Source organism: Miniopterus schreibersii (assembly GCF_964146895.1).
Source record: "Miniopterus schreibersii genome assembly, chromosome: 5".
In the NCBI taxonomy this organism is placed as follows: domain Eukaryota; kingdom Metazoa; phylum Chordata; class Mammalia; order Chiroptera; family Miniopteridae; genus Miniopterus; species Miniopterus schreibersii.
In genome coordinates, this window is record NC_138106.1 from 57,721,497 (window position 1) to 57,746,496 (window position 25,000).

The window sequence follows — 25,000 nt, forward strand, 5'->3', positions numbered from 1 at the left end:
GATAGAAACATCAATGATGAGAGAGTCATTGATCAGCTGCCTCCTGCACGCCCCCCACTGGGGACCGAGCCCACAACCGGGGCATGTCCCCTGACCAGGAATCAAACCACCATCTCCTGGATCCTAGGTCGATGTTCAACTGCTAAGCCACACCTGGCTGGGCTAGTCATCTGCTTTTAATTTATCTTTTATTATTAAGACATTTGTAATAATTTTAGCAGTTTGATTCCAGCCTTATGTCTAAAAGGGATAGACATATGTCTTGCACCTCTTCTCAACTTTCATGGGAGTATTTTTCAAAATTTCTATTTCTCAAAATATATTCCATTTCGTCATTTAAATGTTCCTAGCCTTCTCCCTACAAAACCATGTCCTCTCAGTTCACATTCATGACCTAATCTAATTTCCACACTTAGTGACAGTCTCATCTACTTCTCCATTGCTTTGTGCCACTCTGAAATTAACTACCGTTCTATCTTGTTAGCCTGCCCAGCACAGTCCCATCTGCAGACTTAATGAGCAATCTCTCCATTCCATTACTGAGGAAGATGCTAACTAATTATTAAATTATAAGGTAGAGTGTGAAGAATCCCTCTCTCTCTCTCTCTCACACACACACACACAGAGACACAAATATAAACAGACTAATTCTAAATTCTAAAAATTAGATGAAAGGAGGAATCTGAATAACAGCCTGTCTGCTTCCTGAATGCCTTTGTTATACTATTTGTGGTTATTCCATTGGCCAAACACCATCACCAAATATATATACTTAAGATCTCCTGGAGCTATGGGAGAGTCTCACACTTGATCAACCAAAACATTGCCATCTGCAGTCTATCTGCAGCTAGACTGCACCACATTGAAAACTGGATGAGTTGTGTAAGTGTCAGAGACAGAGAGAGCTCAGCTGGCCTTTCTGGATCTCAAAGGAAGTTGCAGAGATGCTGGAGGGAGCTGAGTCCTCAGCTCACTTTCTTTCTTTGTTTTGTTTTTCTCTTTGTTTATTTGTTTTACATAGAACAATGCCTTTATTATGTGAGCTAAGGTCAGGGGGAGGGGAATTTATTTGCCTTTCCAGACCTCGATTTTCCTCAGCTAGAACTCCAGCTCCTTGCCCTCTAGCACATAGCCATCTGCTCTACCATGCTGGCCTGATCTTGAAGCTATGCATGCAAGCAGCTTGCCTTGCTGGAACTGCTCCTGTAGAAGATACTGATGCTGGCATTTTTTTTCCTTTTATCATATTTCTTCTGACTTTTCTTTGATTTTTTATTTATTTATTTTGCTTAAAATCTATTTCTCCTCAGAAGTCCACCTGGCCCTCTTCTTGCAGCTCAGGGGCAGTGCCTAGTGGGACTTGTACCACTGTTGGAACTGTGCACTGTCAGCAAGCATGATGCAGTTCTTTTCTAAGGTCTTGGTGTGGACCAGTTCATTGTTGGATGCACTGTAGTTGTAGACCACATAAATAATCCTTGTTTTCCACATTCAACACTCTGAGCTCCAGGAGAAGTTGCCCAAGTGCAACCTCAAGGCTCAGTACTTCTTGTCTCCTCACACGTGGACTCTGTGTATGCAGTGGGCGCCAATCTTGGTGTTGGCAGCAGGGCATCCCAGCTCATATTTTGCTTCTTGTTATAGGGCTTTCTCTTGCCCCTAGTCTTGCAGCACTTGTGCCAGTTGTTCTGAGAGATGCCTATGGCTCGGCGCCGACTAGAAAGAGAGCTCAATTTCAATATAACCCAGGAAACTTAAGTTGGGGTGAGTTTTTCCTTAGGAAAAAAAAACTGAAATTGACCCCCAGGTCCAACTTTTTTTTTTCTCCAGTGGAAAAAGTATCATCAAAAACACACTTTATTGAAAGGAATCAAAAAAGGAGGCTATGAGGCTATGCAGAGTTTTTGTTTCCTCCCCAGTCTCTGAGAATGTTTATATATTCACAGGATACAGTCACCCTTGACTAGCAAGTCGACCTCAGAATTTTAGGAAAACCAAAGCAAAAAGGATTAGCCAAAGGCCAAGTGTTTTTTCAGAAAAAAAAATCAGATAATAGTAGTATCTGCTATTTCAATCACAAAATCAGATCATGTCTTATTAGATGACATTAGGGCAGCAATTATCAGTGTTATCAGTGAAACAAATGTTGGGCTATAGAATTTGTAACTGAGGGACACAGACAGAAAATGACATGCTATCGGAGCTGAGCAGAAAAAGTGTGATTAACATGTGTATTACATTTGGGTGATTCCCTGGACCGCAGAGAAGTAGAGGGATAAAGTAAGAGACCCTTCACTCTGCCCTTCAGCCCTACCATTTTCTGATTCTGTGGAATGGTGACCTTTTTGATGCATTCGAATTTGACCTCTAGCTACCATCCATTTCTCTAGTGCCAAGTCCACGTCTAAAGGCAATACTCAAGAAAAGGAATACTGTATAGGGGAGGCCAGGTGTCCACTCATATGTAAGTAACTACTTCTAATAAACTATTAGGTTATTCATGGGTGAAAAGCTGTCACTATCCGACAGTTATTGGGCACTTAGTAAAAAAGGAACAAAATTTTAAAACAATTTTTTTAAAAAAGAAGTCTTGTCACAACCAAGGGAAGAACATCTGGGCACCTGAGATCTACCTTTGTTAGTTGGCTATTTTAACCAAGAGCCTAAGCAGATAGCAGGAAAAACTTTTAAAGCAGGAAAATTCCCAATATAAGCTGGTATGGGTGTGTTGCTTGACAAAAACCCAGAAGTATAAAAATTATTCCACAAATTATTTTATTTTATTTTTGAACCTTGTTATTACCAGTGATGAGGAAGGCGTATTTTCTCCAAGCTCTGAGTTTTCTCAAGCCAGTGTTACAGGAATGTCCCAAATTGTACCTTCATTAAGTTATTACAAACCAATTCTTAAATCACAGAGCATTGATATCTGTTCTCAAGAAAATTACCATTCATTAAAAATTGACCTGCCATTTGACCCAGTGATCCCACTTCTAGGAATATATCGTAGGGAACCCGAAACACCAATCACAAAGAACTTATGCACCCCTATGTTCATAGCAGCGTAATTTACAATAGCTGAGATCTGGAAACAGCCCAAGTGCCCATCAGTAGATGAGTGGATAAAAAAGCTGTGGCACATTCACACTGTGGAATACTATGCGGCTGTAAAGAGGAAGGATATTTTATCCTTTTGCACAGCATGGAGGGAACTAGAAAGTAGTATGCTGAGTGAAATAAGCCAGTCAGAGAAAGACGAGTACCACATGATCTCACTCATATGTGGAATGTAATAAACAAAATAAACTGATGAACAAAGTGGATCCAGAGACACAGACTCATGGAACAGGCTGAGGGATCTCAGAGGGAAGGGGGGAGGGGGGAGTGGGTGGAAAGAGATTAATCAAAGAACTTATACAAGCATAACCCGTGGACACAAACATCGGTATGGGGAAGGCCTTGGGGGGGGATGGGATTGATGGGGATAAAAAGGGGGCATCTGTAATATTCTCAACAATAAAGATAAAGAAACTTAATAAATAAATAAATAATAAATAAATAAATTTTTAAATTAAAAAAAAAATTGCCACTCACCAAAGGAGTCCTCTACCTCTCTACATATTAAGACCCTTTTTCCTGTTGACCTTTGGCTTATCCGTTTCCCTCCATTTGCTGCTTAAGTTTTACACATTTCCAGTCTTGCAGATTTAGTGCTTGTAAGCTGAGCAGGCTGCTTTTATCAGTGTCAGTCTGTCCTAAACAGCTCTCCTCCCAGCGCCTCCCGGCGCCCACCTGCCTTCCCCCTCCAGGCTGACTCCCCGAGCCTGAGCCACGGCTGAGCTGAGAGGCAGCCCGCGAGCACCTGGAGAGAGCAGCCGCGTTCCCAAGTCCCTTAGACAACCTGCTGAGGACCGTGCCAGACGCTTCCCAACTGTATCTCACTTGGTTTCCCCAGCAGGGCTATGAAGTCAATACAGGCTATTGGTCTTGTTTTAAGACAGGGAAAGTGAAGCTCAGAGAAATTAAATATCTTCCCCCGGGTTACACAGCAAGTCAAGAGAGAGATCAAACTTCAAGCCCCCAAACTGCATGCTTTTCTCACCTGAGTTGTCAGCGAGCTCGGAGAGACTGCAGATCTTTCCCGTCAATAGTTACACCACAAGTCAAAAGCTGTTTTCTGGAAGATTTTTGTGATTAACCAAGAATCTCATTCCCAGACCAGTTTGCTCTCCACGTGTGAGAGTCAGTATTCATGAATTTGATCTTTCTCACTAGACTATATAAATCCCTTAAGAACAAAGATTTTATTTAAACTGTAACAACTTTTGTGGCCTTTGAACAGAGCCCAGCCCAGGATAGCAGGTGATTCAATGAATATCAAGAATGTCACATTCTCAAGCTCACTTCTCTGCCATTAGGCGTGGTGATTATGTTTTCATGTTGATTTCCACTATAATTTCAAATAACCATGTCCTCATTTTTAATTACTCCCTATAATTGGCAGTGGCTCCCTAATTATTTAATTTCCTCTGCCCTGTTTTCTTTGACAAATAGTTAACGATGTGTAAAATAAGCAGATGTACTTTTAGAACTGGCTTTTGGAAGCAACCCCTTGGCAAATCCATTCAGTAAACTGAATATCACTTTTGGGGAAAAATTCTTTTGACTTTTTTATTTTTGCGTGTAGACTTTCTCATATCAGTTTTTATAAACCAAGGAACTTCTGTGGTCTAGATAGGCTTCAGTTCCCAGAAAGGATCACTTATCTTGTCAGCACAGAACTCAGTGAAAAACGAAAGAAAATGTAAATCTGAATTTCCACAAAGTCTAAGAACAAACACTTCAGAAAATTAAATTTTGTTTACCAGGCATTTCCACCCAAATGGCAGGTTGTGGTGCTAGAAAAGTAACATCCAAAAATTGTATCTGCTTGATACAGCCGGTTTAGAACAAAGCAAGCTAAATACGGAGGGAGAACGCTACAATACATTCACAACAGCAAAGGATATATCATATGTGTCGGAGAAGTGTGAGAGAAATATCATTATGACTAAACGCAATAATCGGAAAACTACTCTGCTCCAGTTAAAGATGTCAGAGTGGATGAAATGGGAAGCGATTTGGAGTTTTATCTTTTTCCCTTCCTAAATGAAAAAACAAACCTGTTACAGTAAAAAAAAAAAAAAAAAAAAAAGCCTAATATATGGGAGTAGGTTTTACTCTTAGGCAACTTCCAGCAAATTGAAAAGGCATTTGTCACCCGGTTTCCTTTAGTGTACTTTATTAAACTGTCTTTCTCCCTCTTGCTGTGCTGTAGCAAAGAGAATTTAAATATTGACATTTGCATTTTGATTATAAGTCTGACAGGCAGCTTGGAGCTGATAGCTCAACTGTATTTTTTCCCCCCCAACTTCCAATATTATTAAACTTTTTGGCTGTCAGGATGCTTCAAAAGAGAGCATTCTGTCGGTAAATCTTTTAGATTTATTCTCTATGGAATCAGAAGGGTGGAGAACTGGAAGGAGAGATCGTATGTGAAAATGCTTAGGCAAGTTTCCAGCGTGAGTAACAGCTCAGTAAACGGCAGCTACGATGACTATGAGTCTCGTCACGTTAGGGAAATGACGCCTTATTCCAGGAGGCCAGCCACGGGCCACGCTGGGGCTGGAGAGAAAGGGACACTTCTGCCAGGAGCAGTTTACTCAAGTCCTTTAGGAAGGACAGTCTGATTTAGGCTCTGTCTTTGAATCAGCTTCTAATTCTAAATGAGCTGCAAAGACTAAAAGTAATATTTTCCCAGTAATAAAAAGGACATTGCTGTTGTTGTTTATAATTTAGGTAGTTTGTAAATATATCTGTCTTTTCTGAGTAATAAGGAGCTGAATTTTAAAATGTAAGTCCAGCCCTGGCCAGGTGGCTCAGCTGGTTGGAGCATTGTCGCGTACACCAAAAGGGTGCACGTTCGATTTTCAGTCAGGGCGCACAGGTTGCAGGTTCAGTCCCTGGTTGGAGCACATATGGGAGGTAACCGATCGAGGTTTCTCTCACATTATGTTTCTCTCTCCCCTCCTCTATAAATAAATAAACAAACAACAAACATATCCTCAAGTGAGGATAAAAGAAAAATTTTTTCTAACAAAATAAAATGTAGGTCCATCTTGCCATCTGACAATTGTCTACAATGTTCAGAGGATAACTCTTGATTTTAAACTGATTCTGCACTCTTATACCTGAAGCCTATTTAAGTGATCAGAATGACTTTTGTTAGAAAAAAATAGAATAAAAAGTGTTATTAGAAATAGTAGAGGTAGAAATACATATACAGCCTAGAAACATGGGCACGAAAACATGAGTTTTAAACAATTTTTCCCAAACATTAAATATAGAGTTAACTCATAGGAATCACATAGAGCAAGTAACTATGTATACCCAAAGGCAATAAAAGATATTGATTTTACCAAGCTTTATATCACCATCACAGAAAAATGAGGGTTCTAGTTTCTTTAGGACTCAATTCTCAATTCTTCAGAGCTCAGGCATGGAACTACCCTAAATTTCAAACTGAAGAAAGGAAAACACTGAGATTCAAACATGGTGAGAAGCAAGAGGCAAGGAGCAGGGAACGGAAGATGGGTTCCAAGAGCAGAGAGTTCACTTAACAATGAACAAGAGAATCATTGTCAATATCAGACCATCACCTCCCCACTCACTGAAAGTCCAGTTCAACTTGTAAGATTTCCAATCTACAAAATACAAAAATAGAAATATAGTTCATAAGGAAACTTGGTTGCTGGGTAATTTGTCCTTATATTTATATATGGTTTCCAAGAGAGATGAATTCAGTACCAACATTAATATTAACCAATTTTTAAACTACTGCTATTTCATTTAGTATAAAATCCAATGTCACTCTTTATATCCTAGAGTAAGAGTATATTAATTAGTAAGCTGCAATGGGATTTATGTGAAAACATTTATATTCTCTCAATAAATACATTAGAATTAGTCCATCATATCAGAAAATTCCTCCCAGTTCTAATTAAGGCTTATTAGATATGCGTGAATTAACATTGACATGATAAATGCCAAATAAATTAATAACTATCGACCACTATACAAAAAGACAGCAGAAAAATTGAAAAACTTTAAAATACAGTTTGAGAAGAGGCAGTTCTCACTTGTTTTTTCCATCATGGAGAGCTGGGTTGTTGGCTTTTTCTCCTACTTTTGAGATTTACATAAATTTATATCACCCAAATGTTCGACAGCTCACCAGTTAGTTGCCTTTTGTTTCTTCTCTAGTTGATCTTTCTTTACCCTTTTTAAAATTAAAGCTTGAAACATAAAGTCTAAATAAAATCCTTCAAATATATATATTTTTAAGTATTATATTTCTAGGACCACTAACAACTTTCCCAGCAATGATTATTTGCCACTGTTAAAGGGTATTGTCACTAGTGGCACTAATAACGAAAACAAAAACCACATAGAAAGTCTGTCTTGAGAGTAAAAACAGTCCCTGGGGTGAGTGGAAGATATAAAGTGAACATCTGAATATCAAATAAGGTTTCATAACAGCATATCTGCATAAAAATGTAAAGCCTTGGAAAGCAATAAATATCGCACTTAAGATTTTCAACATGAGCTTCAAAGGCAATTTTACTTTTGGCTGGATACAGTCTCCACACATATGAAGTCCCATTCAACACCCTAAAAAGGGCTGATCCAAGGAATGACATATTTATTTTAGCACATTCAACTAAAAGCTCATACATTTTTAAATATACAACTTTACTGGAAAAAACTGAATCAACTGCAAGAATATGAGTGTGCTTAAACACCCTCATTTAGTATGACTTTATGCTAGTGTTATCCATGGGGTGTCCTCTGGACCCCACCTGTCACTAGTGGAAGTGGAGCTCTTGGGGTGCCATGGGAACAAGTATTTCCTGAGGACCCCACTGGAGGGTGAGGTATCGTAGAAAGCTTTATTGATGAGGTAACATTAAGGGAGTTCCCTTCCGAGGTCCCATCTCCCTCCATCTCACCATGAAAAAGCCCCATTTTTTCTTCAGCAGAGCTGGGATTAAAGCCACTGCTCAGAGTTTTGGTTCCTTGTTGAAGCACAGCCCAGTCTAACATCTGGATAGCTTAGCTTGTGTTCCCAGCTGCAGTCCATTGGGAGTAGGATCCACATGGCTGTGGGCCATGTGGCCTCTAGGGCTACATGCAGGCTAGCAGGGGTCACAGAGCAAGTGAGAACAAGGAAGCCAAAGCAGAGCAAGAGGAACAAGAGAGAGAATTACTTTTTCTCTTGGGATTTACCCTTCCAAGAATTTGCATGCTTGCAGTGGCTCCATCTCTCTAGCCAATTATCTTTTTCCCAGGTTACATTGACAGGTAAGCACCTTCCCTACATCACTCCAACTTCACTGCGAATGAGCCCATCTTCCCCTTTGTCCAGTCTCTTCTCCCATTGATTTGCACAGAATGAACCAGTGGTTCCCTGGGGAGTGCAAAACCGCAGCTTCCTGGTGAAGCTGCCCAGATGGCCAAGCTTATAATGTCTGGCCTCCCCTTTGCTCCTTTCCTATTATTAATAGTAGCTAGCCAGTTACAATGGTAACACTAGGAATTAGCTTAAATCTCAAGATCCATGAAAGAGATGGGTTTTTCTTGTTTGTTTGTTTTGTTTTTTTAATATATTTTTATTGATTTCAGAGAGAGGAAAGGAGAGAGAAAGATAGAAGCATCAATGATGAGAGAGTCATTGATCAAGCCCGCAACCCGGGCATGTGCCCTGACTGGGAATCGAACCCCGATCGCCTGGATCCTAGGTCGATGCTCAACTGCTGAGCCATGCCCGGCCGGGGGAGGTGGGGGTTTTTTTAAATTTACCTTTATTGTTATAGATGTCCTCTTTTTTACCCCACTGACCCCTTCTATCCTGCGCTCAACCCCCTCCCACCCCAGGCCTTCACCACACTACTGTCTGTGTCCATGGCTTATGCGTATATGCATATAAGCTCTTTGGTTAATCTCTTCCTGCCACCATAGCCTTCCCTCTGAGATTCGGCAGTCTGTTCCATGCTTCCATGTCTGGATCTATTTTGTTCATTATATTCCACATATAAGTGAGATCATGTAATACCTGTCTTTCTCTGACTGGCTTATTTCACTTAGCATAGTACCTTCCAGGTCCTTCCATGCTATCTGAAAGGGTAAAAACTCTTTTTTTACAGCTGCATAGTATTCCATTTCTTTCTTTTAAATAGTTCTCATTGTCTGTTTCTTTTTGTGGCAAATGGAAGAATGCAGTATGTCAAATTTCTTATTACTAATTTATTTTGAAAATATCTAAGCATCTTATTCCCTATACTCACCTCTTAACTTCCTGCTCTAGTGGAAGACCTTGGCAAGATCAAATATCGGTATGGTGCATCTATAATATTTTATACTTGCTTTCTTATTAAAATCAACCAGGAATTTAAATCTCAGAGCAAGCTTTCAAAATGTAAACACTCTCTCTCTGTTCGCCAATTGTTGGCCAGCTCTGATTTGCTTCAAAAATAAGTTAACCAGCATATAATTTGGGTCATTCTGTCCTTTATAGGTCAAGATTTTCTGTATATCATGCCTTTAAGGACTGGACTTTTGGCTGCTTCCTAAGGGGAAAAAATGTATATAAGTGGATGTTATTTAGAGTTTATAACCCTGATGTCATATTACTAAAGACTGCAAGACTTGGCCTGGATCCCTAGAGGACTAGTCTGACTCTGTCTTGCAAATAGTGACTTATATTCAAAAGAAATTAAAATGTCAAAATTTAAATCTTAGACTTAAATTGAATTAACTGTAAACATATTTCAGAAGACATTTTAGTGATTATATATCTTTGATCTCCCCTCGCCCAAAAAAAAACATAGGTAGAGATTAGATTTAACCAGTAATTCATAAACCCCAGTACAGATAATATGTGTAGTATAGATTTGAAATATGTAAATAAATATATGTACAGCATAAATATAATTTTTCTAAATCTTAGTTTGATATATTTTTATAGGCCTGTTGGCTATCTGTATGTTTGCATGAAAGAGCCCTGTGAATATTCACCCAGATGATCCTTGAAGAAACATGTCTGAGTATTTTATATATAATGGAAATGTTTCACAAAAAAACAACTCCTTCCCTTATTCCTACAAAATTTGCCAAATGCAAATGTTTGTATAATCCTCTGAAGATGCAAAGGTTTCCCACATTGGTAATGATAATAAACCATGAATAATAATCATTATCATAACTTTAAGTACATACTATATGCCAGATGTACAGTATAGAGATGCTAATGTCAACAGCACAAATAGATACTGTCCCAGTTTTACAAATGGGAAATCTTGGTTTGTCTAATAGCTATTCAAAAAAGTAAGAATTGATGCAAGGAGTAGTTTTACTTTCTGTTTATTCAGTCACAGGGTTGAGCTCTAAAATAATTAACTTACTCTCTAGATACAAATTTGCTCTCTTCTCTCCAACTATTACTCCATTTTGCATATGAGGAAATGCAGCCAAGAGAAGCAAAATGATTTGTCCAAGATCCCTAAGCTAGTAAAAAGAGCTGAAACTTAAATTTATTGCAAATTGTACATGTAACGGTAACAGATTGAGCTCTTAGTCAGATGCAGTGAATGAGAATTCCTCATTCTATATCAGAACTACAAAGTTCAGTAACTAGCTTAATTTCACTTATTCAAATTTATAGAGAGTTTAATACTCTACAAACATATAAGAAAAAAAATCACTCTTTGTCAGATTTTAAGATTCCTTTGGAAGACACAGCACTCATTTGAAAGAATATTCCCCTAAGCCCAGTTTTATGTTATTATTTTTTTTTTTCCTAAGCCCACTTTTAAATTCTTAGTGTATTTATTTCCTCTTCTTCATTCAAATAGCTGATCTCCCCATGATTGGGGCCTTGTGTGAAATTAATTCACCTTCTTGACCTAACCTTAGACACTGGTCCCTCTACTGTGGTCTGAGCATCCGTTTGAAGTCAATGTTGTCATCTCTTAGCAGTTCACTCTCCCACCCACCCTCTGGAAGCATGATGACCCCAGGTTTGCTAAAACTCAAGTCTCTGCTTTTTGTGGCTAAGCAGCCCTTGGCTGAACAGTATTTCCCAACAATTAGCATAAATCTTCTTAAAACTCTGTCTTTAGAAAATACCAGCATACAAAGAGGAAAATCATTGTGTGGAAGAAATAGGAATATTGAATTTGTTGCCTCTTTATCTATCTAGTGATTGAGAGTTACTCATTTCCTTGACATTCACTGTGCTATTATCAATTCAAACATATTAAAAATATTTTAATTAATATTGAGAGAGCCCATATGATACAATGAATGGGCTAAAGCATTATTAATTAATGATAAATAAATACTTCCATAAGAATTCCAGTGTGTTTAGCTACTAATTGTACCACTACATGAAAAAAAAACACAAAAACATTATATAGTCTTTGAACTTTAAAATAATATTTAGAATTATATTTTAACTGTTTTTATATGGTTTATGTTTCACATTTATTTAAAAAATAAATTCAACTTTCCCTATAATTATTTCCTGAAATAGTTTATTTTTTATCAAAAGTTCAATTATTCCACTACAGTCATTATTTTTGGCTTCATAAACTGGGTGTTTCAATCTATATTCCAACTGTAATCTTAAGCTATGGTAAAGTTTTCCCCTCTATACACAGCAATCTGTTTCTTTTCTAACCCATGGCACCCAGGCCTCTAACTGCTTCCATGAAGACGACTTATAATATAATATCCTAGAAATTGCCCCTACTAAAAAAATCAGAAGACCAAAACAAAATCAACCTGTTTGCCATTCTTTCTCAATACTATCTAATTCTTACAACAAGCTCTGAGAAACTTTAGTAAGCATGCTTTTCTTGAAATTATGTTCCTTTAAAATTGTCATAACTTACCACCACCATTAATAGGATACTTTCAGTTTTGCTTTTGTTTCTTTTGTTTGTATGCTTATGGTACATATTTGCTTTGCTTTGATTTTCTTTTAAGCATCTTGAATTTTATTAGTTTGGGTTACATATTAGATACTTTCAAAAATTTTAAACATAATGCTATTTTTGGTGTCATTTTCATTGTAAACAAAGTCTTATTCTTCATTTTCTTTTCTACCAGAGTGAAACAAATTGTGGCAGCTGATATTTAATTGGAAAGTGCCTCAAACTACATTGTATGTCCTTAAATTGGTTTCTCACTCTTCCAGATAACAACACACCCTGCTTGAGCACTGCAGTTCTCGACACACACAAAAACCAAGTCCTAAAACCAAGTCCAGTAGTTATGGAATAACTATTGTATGCAAAGCACCGTGCTAAACAATGGTTATTTTGTGACTAAAATAAGCATGGTACCCTCCTCTCAGAATTTACAAACCAGTGAAAGACAAAGAATGGTCAAGATACCTAACAAATACACATAAGATTTCAAATTGTAAAAATCTTTCGGGGGGCGGGGGGGACTCACAGGGCACAGTGACAGAAAACGAACAATGGGACTTACATAGATTAAGAGCGTTGGAAGATGACGCTGATGAGACATCGCTGGACCTGAAACTGAAAGGCTGAGGGGGAGAAGCTCCTTGGAAATAAGAAGTAGAGTGAATTTAGGGGAAAAGAACAATGTAGGATGTAGCTGGGGATCTCTGAAACATTAAAAGTGTGCAGGCTGACGGGCAGAGTAGTCAAGGAACGAGGGGATAGGGTTGGAGAGGCAAGCAGTGACTGTAGCATATGGCAAAGGACTTAGATTTGCCCTGGCTGGTTGTCTCAGTGGTTAGAGAGTCAGCCCTTGGATTGAAGGGTCCTGGGTTTGATTCCGGTCAAGGGCATGTACCCTTGGTTGCAAGCTCGGCCCCTGGGAGGCAACCAATCGATGTGTCTCTCTCACACTGATCTCTCTCTCTCCCTCTTCCTTTCCACTCTCTCTGTAAAAACAATGGAAAAAATGTCCTCGGATGAGGTTTAAAAAAAAAAAAAAAAATTAGATTTATTTCTTTCAAAGTACATAGTAAATCTTTGGAAAAGGTTTTAAGTGAGCAAACGACATACCCAGCCTCATACTTACAGATATATAGACATATACACATCCGTACATATGTGAAATTTTTAATCACCCTGATTGCTCTTTGGAAATGGACTGGAGATGGACGATGACAGAAGCAGAGAGGCCTGCTGCAAGTCGTGGTAAGAGATCCTTGTCACTTGGATGATGGTGGTGGCAGTGGGCACGGTAGAAGTAGACCAAATTCGCTAGATATTTTGGAGGCAAAAATTACAGGAGTTCTGGGAGCCTGGATGTGGAGAATGAAGGAGAGGAAACAGAGACAGAGCATCTCTTATTCTTCAGCTAGGAAGAGGAGGAATGAGTCAGGCTGAGAGTTAGAGTTGCAGAAGAAACTTTCTCCCGAAGTCCGCATGAAATACAGGGCGAAAAGCAGCCACAAGAGGACAGGTCGTTGAATTTGCACATTACCACCCAGGTTCCCAGTTCCTTTCGCCACCCTTCATGACTCAAAGGGCCTTAACACAACTCTGATGTCTAGAGCCATGGCTGCCTTTTTTTTTTTTTTTTTAGTTTCTGTATATTTTTAATAACCACGTTTTAACAAGATATTTAATAACATTAGCAATTAGCAACCACAGTTGCTATGAACTGTTCTAGTCTTGTTCTTCAGAACGCAAATAAAAAATGCAGATGTGGCCCAGCCAGGAGTGGCTCAGCGGCTGAGCATCGGCCTAGGATCCAGGTGATCAGGGTTCGATTCCTGGTCAGGGCACATGCCCGGGTTGTGGGCTGCAGCCGATCAATGGTTCTCTCATCACTGACGTTTCTATCTCTCTCTCTCCCTCTTCCTTCCTCTCTCTGAAATCAATAAAGATTTTTATTTTTTTAAAAAATGTAGATGTGTATTAAGTATTCCTGAAAGTCTTTGTCTTTGAGAACTTGTGATCATAATTACTTGCATGGTTTCTCCTTTTGCAAACACACTTTCCCGCTAGAACAGGACTTAAGTAAGATAACTTAAAATGGTTCCAAGTGTAGTAGTACAAGAACAGTGCCATGGCTATTTTAAAAGGATAGGGACATGTAAAGAAAAAATGAGCCTGTTTAAAGGGCCTCTCTCCGGCTGAATTAAGACAGTGTAAGCCATAAAATAAATGATAGTAGCATATTGCAACCCATAGAATAAAATAAGAATATATGACTCCATATTAATATAAATAAATAAGTAAATAAATAAAGAAGAGAAAGCTCCTTTTTACAGAAGAATTCCAACTAATACAATAGGAAAAACATCTCCATTTGGCAACCACTGCAGTAATAATTTTTAGTCAAGAATACTTTAGGGATGCTTAAATTAATAAGTAAAAGTATGATAAGAAATAAGACTATGGCTTGTTCCCAAGTATTTCCCCACAAGACATTTATTTACAAAGTAATAATTATAACTTGATAGTAAAGAAAACTGACAGACACCACCTTAGCTAACCTTAACCCCCTAACCCTAACATCCTCAATAATGGAACAAGCCGACATCCTGTGCTTCCTGATGCGAGGCATGGGGAACACAGCACCACTTCTGTTGTGTTTCTGTCACAAATGCAGAGCCCAAATTTCATATAAGGAAACCTCAGACAAATCCAAATGGAGAGAGATTTTACAAAATAACTGTATTCCTTAAAATGTAAGGTCATGAAATCCAAAGAATGATTGTGGAAATATTCCGAGCTAAAGGCAACGAAAGAGATATGCTGCCCAGCCCCCGTGGCTCAGCGGTTGAGTGTCAGCCCAGGAATCAGGAGGCCATCTGTGCGACTCCCTGTCAGGGCACATGCCCGGGTTTCGAGCTCCATCCCCAGTGGGGGGCATGCAGGAGACAACCAATCTGATGTTTCTTTCTCATCCATGTTTCTATCTCTCTAAACCTCTCCCTTTCCTCTCTCTGTAAAAATCAATAAAAGCATATTTTAAAAAAAGAGATATGCTGCCCTGGCCGGGCGTGGCTCAGCGGTTGAGCACCAACCTAAGATCCAGGAGATCGAGGTTCGATTCCCGGTCAGGGCACATGCCTGGGTTTTGGGCTCGATCCCCAGTCAGGGGCAGGCAGGAGGCAGCCGATCAGTGACTCTCTCATCATTGATGTTTCTATCCCTCTCTCCCCCTCTCCTTTCCTCTCCTCTCTCTGAAATCAATAAAGACATATTTTAAAAAAAGAGAGAGAGAGATGCTAACTAAACATGATGTGTGATCCCAAGTCAGATCTTGAACTATGTACATGTTATTGGTGGGACAACTGGCAAATTCTGACTGTGGTCTGTGGATTAGATAATACTATTTTATCAGTATTAATGTCTTGATTTTTATTATTATGCTATAGTTTGATAAGAGAATGTCCATGTTTTTAGAAAATACTCACTGAATCATATAATAGTACAGGGGTATCATGTATGCAACTTACTGTCAAACTTTTAAGAAAAAAACCCACACACATATATGTATGTATGTGTAGAGGTATGTGAGTATATGTATGTTTACATATGTATATGTGTACGTTTATATATGTATATGTGTGTGTGTGTGTGTGTGTGTATGACATGAGAAAGTGAGAAGAGAGAGAACGAATATACTAAAACAAGTATGTTTAAATATTAGCATTGGGGAACCAGGCTAATATTTTGTCTTTCTATTAAGTCTGAAATTATTTGACAATTTTTTTTAGCATATCTTTTATTGATTTCAGAGAGAGGAAAGGAGAGGGAGAGAGAGAGATAGAAACATCAATGATGAGAGAGTCGTCATTGATCGGCTGCCTCCTGCACGCCCCCGACTGGGGATCGAGCCCGCAACCCGGGCATGTGCCCGGACCGGGAATCGAACCTCGATCACCTGGATCCTAGGCCGACACTCAACCACTGAGCCACACCCGGCCCAGGCTATTTTACAATTTTTAAAAAACCACAAAGTATTACCCCTTATAAATGTAGACACAAAATCCTCCTCAAAATACTATCAAACCATATTCAACAAACTATAAAAAGATTATACAGCATGAATAAGGTGGATTTAGCCCAGGGTGTAAGATTGGTTTAACATACCAATGTCCATGTAATACACCACATTAGCAAAACAAAAAAAGGACAACACCCCCCACCACCACCTTCTCAACAGGCACAGAAAAAGCATTTGACAACATTCATTTAAAACACTTTAAAACAGGTTAGAAAGAAATTTCCTCAATTTGATAAAAGGTATCTATGAAAAATCATAGCTAACACCATGCTTAATGGAGAAAAACAGGATGTGTTTTCCCTAAGATCAGAAACAAGAGGATGCCTGTATTCACTACTTTCATCAACATTGTACTAGAGGTTCTAGTCAGGGCAATTAGACAGAAAAGATTGGAAAGATGTAAAACTATCTCTATTTGCAGATCATATGATTTTGTATATAAAAATTCCTACAGGACCCATTAAAAAAACCTATTAGAACTAATAAACCAACTCAACAAATTTGCAGGATAAAGCATCAATATACAAAAATCAATTGTATTTCTATCTACAAATAATGAACAATCTGAAATGAAATTAAGCAACAATCTCATTTACAAATAGATGAAATACTTATAAAATAAATACAAATAAAATTAAATTAAATTCTTGGGAAATTTTTGACAAAAGAAGCTAAAGGCCTGACAATAAATGCTACAAAATATTGTTTAAAAAAAAAAATTAAAGATCACCTTAGCCCAGTGGCTCTGTTGGTTAAAGTGCCATCTCCATACGCCAAGGGTGCGGTTCGATCTCTAGTCAGGGCACATACAGGAAGCAACCAATGAATGCATAAGTGCAACAACAAATCAATGTTTCTCTCTCTCTCTCATCTCTCCCTCTCTCCTCCCCTCTCTAAAATCAATCAACATATCCCCAGGTGAGGATAGAAAAATAAAAATAAAAAATAGTCGGGGTCTATACCTGATAGGAGTTTGTGGACAGTAACAGTTCTCAATCAACAAATTAATTTTTTACTTTTCCTAGGTTAAACACAATAAAAACTTTTCACAATTATATTTAAATAAATTGTTTTGTAACGTGTGTTAATGTAACCTCAGTGAGAGCAGGGACCTGATTAGTCTTATTCACTGTTGCATATCCAGCACTGAAACAATACCTGACACATAATAGATGCTCAATAAATGGATGCTAAATAAAGAAAAAATACAAAGAAGTCAAGGACTGTCAACTCGTATCATGAGGAAAAGACAAAAAAGAGTTGATAAAAGACATGATACTAATCAAATAAATTATATAATACTATTTATCTTGGGGTAAGAGAAAAGAGAATTCTGTTCTATATCTGCAATAGAATATTTAGTGGCCAGTCCTCTACAATGCATGTTAACCTAACAGTTGTTCTCACTTGTGCCCAGAAAGGGAGTATTACTGGTATGTCAATGTCTAGAACTGCACTGTCCAATACAGTAGTCATTTACCATGTATAGCTATTCAAATTTAAATTAAAGCTAAATTAAATTTAAAATCCTGTTACTCATTTGCATTAACCACATTTCAAGTATTCAATGGTCACGAGTCTAGTGGCTACCATACTGGACAGTAAAGATATAGAACATTTCCATCATCACAAATAATTGTTATACAGCTCTGCTCCACACCATGCTGCATTAAAATATAAAAGTAGCTAGAATTTTATAAATGAGAGAAATAAGACACAACATGTACACATACAACTAAATAAATTGCTCCACATCACAGCTTCTAAAGAAGCCAAATCAGTTTTATTTCTCATAAATCTCACTTCCTCCCCAATATTTTCATTTATTAAGTTAGCATGGATAACTGTGTAATTAATTCACATAGGTTTAGTAATGACTGGGAAACCCCAGCACCATTCCATGTTATCAGCCAATATTGTTATCTAGTCTTTCAAAGCCCAATACCATCTTATTAAGCAATATCTGCCAGATCCTGACATTTGTGGACTTTCATATTTCTCTTTTGGGCACTGTTTAAAAACCTTGTAGCTAGTTGACAATTCACCTTTGGAATTGGCTGTGTGCTGGAATTTAGTAACACATCTGTCAAGCTACAATCACCAAGGCAAATTTGCATTTTCTTTCTAAGTGCCCATAGAAGCAGTTTTACCCAAACTAGCAGGTCTCTGGTGTAAAATTATTCCCTAGACTCTGCACTTCATGAAGGTACTTAATAGACAGAGATTGATTCACCAATTAGGTGAAATCTGCATTTTCCTAAATCAAAATATAAGCTGACTGAGGTTTATTTAGCTGGAAATCCCTTGTTAAATATAGAAAGTGAGATACAAACAGGGCAAACACCATTCATGATGACTAATTACAAAAATGAATGGCTTTATGATAAAATTAGAGGTTGATTTAAAAGCACACCTGGAAATGGAAAACAAAATGAAGCTTAAAGTAAAAGGAATATAAGACACCAACTTGTATATATGTCCCTAGGTGTACTATAACAAACTAGGTCTGTTTGTTAATCTTTTTGTGTGTGTGTGTTTTTTTTGTTTTTTTTTTAAATATATCTTTATTGATTTCGGAGAGAGGAAAGGAGAGGGAGAGAGAGAGATAGAAACATCAATGATGAGAGAGTCATTGATCGGCTGCAGCCCCCAACCCGGGCATGTGCCCTGACCGGGAATCGAACCCCGATCGCCTGGATCCTAGGTCGACGCTTAAGCGCTGAGCCACGCCCGGCCGGGCAGTGTGTATTTTTTTTGAGAGAGAGAGAGGAAGGGGGAAAGAGGGGGGGGGGAGGGAGAAGAAAACATTGATCGGTTGCTGCACACACGGAACCCGCAACCTGGGTATGTGCCCTGACTGGGAATCGAACCCATGACCTTTTGGTGCATGGGATGACACTCCAATAAACTGAGCCACACTGGTCAGGGCACATCTAGGTCTTGATAGTTGGCATTACAAAGGAAAAGAAAGTCAGACTAAGTATATTTGGAAACACAAATGACCCTTAAACAACACAGGAGTTCCCTAGCTGGTGTGGCTCAGCTGGTTGAGCTCCAGCTCATGCATCAAGAGGTCACTGGTTCCATTCCTGGTCTGAGCACATGCCCAGGTGTCTGGCTCTATCCCCAGTAGGAGGCATGCAAGAGACAGCCAATTAATGTTTCTCTCCCTTTCCCTTCCTCTCTCTAAAATCAATAAAAACATATTTTAAAACACACACACAATATAGGAATTAGGGGGATATATAACTTTTTACTCCCCAAAAATTTTACTGATAGCTTTCTGTTAACAGGAAGCCATATTAATAACAGAAAGTCAATTTACACATATTTTGTATGTTATATGTATAATATACTGCATTTTTACACTAAAGTAAGCTAGGGAAAAGAAAATGTTATTAAGAACATCATAAGGACGTCCTGGCTGGTGTGGCTCAGTTAGTTAGAGCATCGTCCAGTACACCAAAAGGCGGCAGGTTCGATTCCCGGTCAGGGCACATACCCAGGTTGCGAGTTTGATCCTTGGTCTTGGTGTATGTAGGAGACAATCAATGTTTCTCTATCACATGGGTGTCTCTCTCTCTTTCTCTCTCTAAAAATTAATTTGAAAAAGAAAATCATAAGGAAGAGAATATACATTTACAGTATTTACTGAAAAAAGTTTTGCCTTAAAGGGACCTGTGCATTTCAAACCTATGTTGTTCAGGTATCAACTGTACTTGCATAGCTTCTTTGCCTGTGAACTTATCCCTATGGGTATCAGTGGTTTCCCTCTTCTTGATAAGAATTTGTAAGATCAAGGAGAAAAACTTGAGAAAGGATATGACTTTAGAGAAAGTAGCACTAAATCATTTACAAACTGTCCAAGTTAAAAAGAGTAGAAGAGAGAGAACTCTAATTATGCAAGAAGTCAGTAGCTCTTTTGCAAACATGAACATTAAAGAACTTCCATAGGGATTAGCAAATCATGAACTGTTAAACATTGTCCAGAGGAAAAAAAAACACCCTCATTTTGCAGAGAGAACACCAAGTGATAGCTCTTAAAAAGGCACAAGAGATCAGGTTTTCAAATGGGCAATGTAATGAAAGATTTGATAAAGGTTTTTCATGCCTTACTAATGTTGATGATGGAAGTCACATTTGATTAACCAGGGTAAGGGTCCACTGCAAAGAGCAACTTAAATAGAGAGAAACACCCTCTCTTACTGCCAAACTGTCATTTTGATTTATTTAGAATCTCATCCATGTTTAAGGGTCTCTCCTCAGGGTAAAAATTAACTGTTTTACAAAGTTGACCCGAAAATGCTTTAAATACTCAAAGGAAGCTCCCATGTATCATTATTGGAGGCAAAAGCAATTCTAGAGTTTTAAATAAATTTTAATTTATTTTTTAAAAATTTGACTTTGCATTTTTTTATTGATTGATTTGAGAGGGAGGCGGGAGAGAGAGAGAAAGAGAGAAGCATTGATTTGCTGTTCCATTATTTATGCATTCATTCATAGATTCTTTTTTTTTTTTAATATATCTTTATTGATTTCAGAGAGAGGAAAGGAGAGGGAGAGAGAAAGATAGAAACATCAATGATGACAGAGTCATTGATCGGCTGCCTCTTGCACACCCCCCCACTGGGGCTCAAGCCCAAAACCCAAGCATGTGCCCTGACTGGGAATCGAACCCTGATCGCCTGGATCCTAGGTCAAAGCTCAACTGCTGAGCGACGCCCAGCCGGGCCATAGGTTCTTATATGTGCCCTGACCAGGGATCGAACCCACACATTGGTGTATCAGGATGACACTCGAACCAACTGAGCTACCTGGCCAAGGCCAGGCTATGCATATTTATCTAGAGGTGGAAGCAGGAACTTTCCCCTAAAGACTCCCAGCAACGGAGCTCCCTCCATCCAATATTTGAGGCTAACTTCAACAAATATTACTGGAATAACAAAGCAGTTTAGTATTTTATGCTCAACCACAAAAACAACTCAAAAATGATAATAACTAACATTCATTGGGCGTAGTTTATGCCAGGCACTAGATTAAGTAAATCGGAAGTATAGTTAACAGCTGTATTAGATAGGTATTATTACTCCAGTGTTCAGATGAATATATTGAGACTTAGAGAATTTAAAACATATGGCAAAGTCAAGTCATCAGGGCCTAGCAGACATGAGTTTTATAATACAGTCAAATCCTGGCTCTAAAGTTTAGATATTTCTATATTCTTCTCAAATTGTCCACACTACACATTTACACAATTTTCTTATTTGAGAGGAAAACAAATTTTTATTTCCCAGTTTTCTTACTTTTAAAATGGTATTGGTACTCTTTTTCTTGATTGAATCACATTATTGTTGCAGGGTAAAATTAAAGTAGATATGCCAACCTGCTTTGAAAATTAAGTTTCTTGCAGGTCCTATGAAGGTCAATTCAATTTCCCTCAAGAAACTGATAACATTAGTCACCTCCAGGAAGGAACCAGCATCATGGCAGAAAAGAGTAGGAGAGAGAATTTTCATTACATGCCCTTTAACTCTTTTGAACCATGTAACTACATAATTAATCAAATAAATAAAATTTAATTAAAAATAACCTCAAATGATCCATGTAGTAATGGATTATAGTTCAAAAAAATCAATACAAATTCATGTTCAGCTTAATATAGATACAGATGGTGACATATAGAAATATTTACAGATACGCGTATATACACAAGCTAGTAGTCTCATTTATAGAAAGAAATGACATCATTAACAAAACATATTCCTTGCATGGACTGAAAGCTATGTGCCCCAAAATTCACACATTAAAACTCTAACCTAATTCAATGGCATTGAGAGGTAGGGCTTTTGGGAGGTGATTTGGGTTAGATTACATCAGGAGGATGGGGCCTCATGAGATTATTGGCTTTATAAGATGAGGGAGAGAGAGGGCACAGCCCATAAGAGCAGACAGCAATGTGCAGCCACCTGCAAGTCAAGAAGAGAGTCCTCACCAGTACCTCCGTGGCGGCACCCTGATCTTGGACTTCCAGCACCTAGAAGTGTGAAAAAGTAACTGCCTGTTATGTGAACAGCCCAGTCTGTGGTATTTTGTTATGGAAGCCTGAGCTAAGACATTCCTTTTCCCTCTTTCCACCTCAGGATCCAATCCAGGATCAAGTGTTATATTTAATTGTCATGTCTCTTGGAATAACGTCTCTGTGTCAGCATCTTGAACAAATAAATGAACTAGAAGGGAAACTGCAATACAGGAAATTTTACGAAAAATTTTTTTTGTTTTTGACTACAAAATACTAATAAAGACAATAAATAATGGCTAACTTTTTTAAAAAGCACTTATCAGGTACCAGCAATGTGTTAAGGGCTTTAGAGAGCTTATACAATTAAATCTTCCCAATAATACATGAAATGGGTCTATTATTATTCCATTCCCCTCATTTATTAACTGCTTAGAGAAGTGAATTTACTCTCTCAAAGTCATAGCAGTATTTAAGGGTAGAGCGAATTCTCTAGAACAGTGCCTCTTAAATGTGCACACAAGTCACTGAAAGATCTTATTAAAATGCAGATACTGATGCTGTATGTCTGGGGGAGGACTGAGATTCTGCATTTCTAATAAGCTTCCAGGTGATGCTGATGCTGTGTTCCGCCAAACACTTAAATAGCAAGCTTCTAGAAGTATCTAACAGCTAAGTGTGCCTGGCATATAAGGGCTCACTAGATATTTCTTGAATTACTTAACAAAGGGAGGGAAGAGAGAAAGAGAGAAAGAAAAAGATTTTAAAAATCTGTTGTTGACCTAATTTTTTAAAAAAATACATCTTTATTGATTTCAGAGAGAGTCATTGATCAGGTGCCTCCTGCACACCCCCTGCTGGGGATCGAGCCCGGAATCCCGGCATGTGCTCTGACCCGGCATCGAACTGCGATCTCCTGGATCATAGGTTGCTGCTCAACTGCTGAGCCACACCAGCCGGACTGTTGACCTCATTCTTAATCAGCGCCTTAATTAATTATTGTGCCTTTCCTCCACAAGGATGTTATAAAATCAAATGTTTCATGGGAGATCTGAAAGATTTTCAGGCACAAGATGACACACAATTACAGAGATCCCAATGCTAGAAAGCTGAAAACAGACCATCACCACATAGGGAACACTTCACCTCTAGGTGTGTCTATTTGGTCGTAGCATCATTTCAGCAAGACTCTATTTCCTTCCCCATCTTTCTTTCCATTGACCTGGCTGGTGAGAAAGCTGTAAGTTAATGAAATATCTCACCCTCTGCATGTCATATGAGGCTATAGGGAATGCAAAAATCCTGTCAGGAAGAGAAGATTCACCAGGAACAAAGTTGAAGGCCAATGTTAGCTAGCATTCCTCCTTAGGGTCTGTGGGTAAAAAACCTTCACACCAAAATCGCTGATATAGCAACTGTACATTGGTGTTAAAGAGGGTAAATTAAGGCCCTAGCTGGTTTGGCTCAGTGTTTAGAGGATCGGCCCTCGAACTGAAGGGTCCTGGGTTCAATTCTGACCAAGGGCATGTACCTCGGTTGCAGGCATAACCCCGGGCCCTGGTCAGGGCGAGTGCTGGAGGCAAGCAGTCGATATGTCCCTCTCACATCTCTCTCTCTCTCTTCCACTCTCTCTGAAAAAGCAATGGGAAAAATATCCTCAAGTGAGGACAAAAAAGAGTATAAATTAAGTGTAAGTACAGGTTAGTGTGTAACACTTCCAGAAAGAGATCCATTTTGAGACTCTTAAATACTCCTAGTAATAGTTACGGTCCTTTAGGGAACCCTCATGCACCGTTGATGGGATTGAAAATGGTGCTGACACTGTGGAAAACAGTACGGAGGTTCCTCAAAAAATTAAAAATGGAACTAGCATGTGATCCAGCTATTCCTCTTTGGGGCATTTACCTGAAAAATATGAAAACACTAATTCAAAAAGATGTATTGGATCCCTGTGTTAATCGCAGCATTATTTACAATAACCAAGATATAGAAGCAACCTAAGTGCCAATCAATGGACATTTGGATAAGAAGATGTGGTACATATATGCAATAGAATATTACTTGGCCATAAAAAAAGACTGAAATCTTACCATTCGCAACAACATGGATGAACCTAGAGAGTACTATGCTAAGCGAAATAAGTCAGACAGAGAAAGACATATGATTTTTCAGGGATGGGTGAAAAAGGTGAAGGGATTAAAAAGTACAAATTGATAGTTACAGAATAGTCACAGGGATGTTTACATAGGGAATATAGTCAATAATATTGTAGTAACTATGTATGGTGCCAGGTAGGTACTAGACTTATTTGGAGGGGGGGGGGGGGAATCACTTCATAAATTATATAAATGTCTAACCACTCTGCTGTACAACTTAAACTAACATAATACTAAATGTCAATTATAAGTAAAAATTTTTTGCCCTGGCCATCAAAAATCTCCTCATGATCCCTTGTAATCCCTACATTTCCCATTTCAAGGCAACCACTAATCTGCTTTCTATCACTATAGATGAATTGGGGTTTTGTATGTACTTTCCTTAACTTGGCATAATTATTTTGAGATTCATTCATGTTGTTGCATGACAAAATAGTTCACCACTTTAATTGCTGAGCAGGCCCTGCCGGGCGTGGCTCAGCGGTTGAGCGTCGACCCAGGATCCAGGTAATCAGGGCACATGCCCGGGTTGCGAGCTCGATCCCCAGTCAGGGGCGTGCAGGAGGCAGCTGATCCATGACTCTCTCATCATTGATGTTTCTATCTCTCTATGCCTCTCCTTTCTTCTCTATGAAATCAGTAAAGATATATTTTTTAAAATAATAATAATAATAATTGCTGAGCAGTATTCCACTGCATGGATACTCCATTTGTTCATCTATTTACC

General features: G+C 38.5%; 1 pseudogene across 1 annotated transcript; it reads right to left on the reverse strand.

Annotated features, from left to right (window-relative positions):
- Nucleotides 1-1,065: 1,065 nt before the first annotated feature.
- LOC308557477 (small ribosomal subunit protein eS8 pseudogene) lies at nt 1,066-2,378 on the reverse strand (annotated as a pseudogene). Its single transcript has 2 exons — nt 2,239-2,378; nt 1,066-1,716 (listed from the first exon to the last, which is right to left on the reverse strand). The product of its transcript is annotated as a small ribosomal subunit protein eS8 pseudogene (transcript).
- Nucleotides 2,379-25,000: the final 22,622 nt, after the last annotated feature.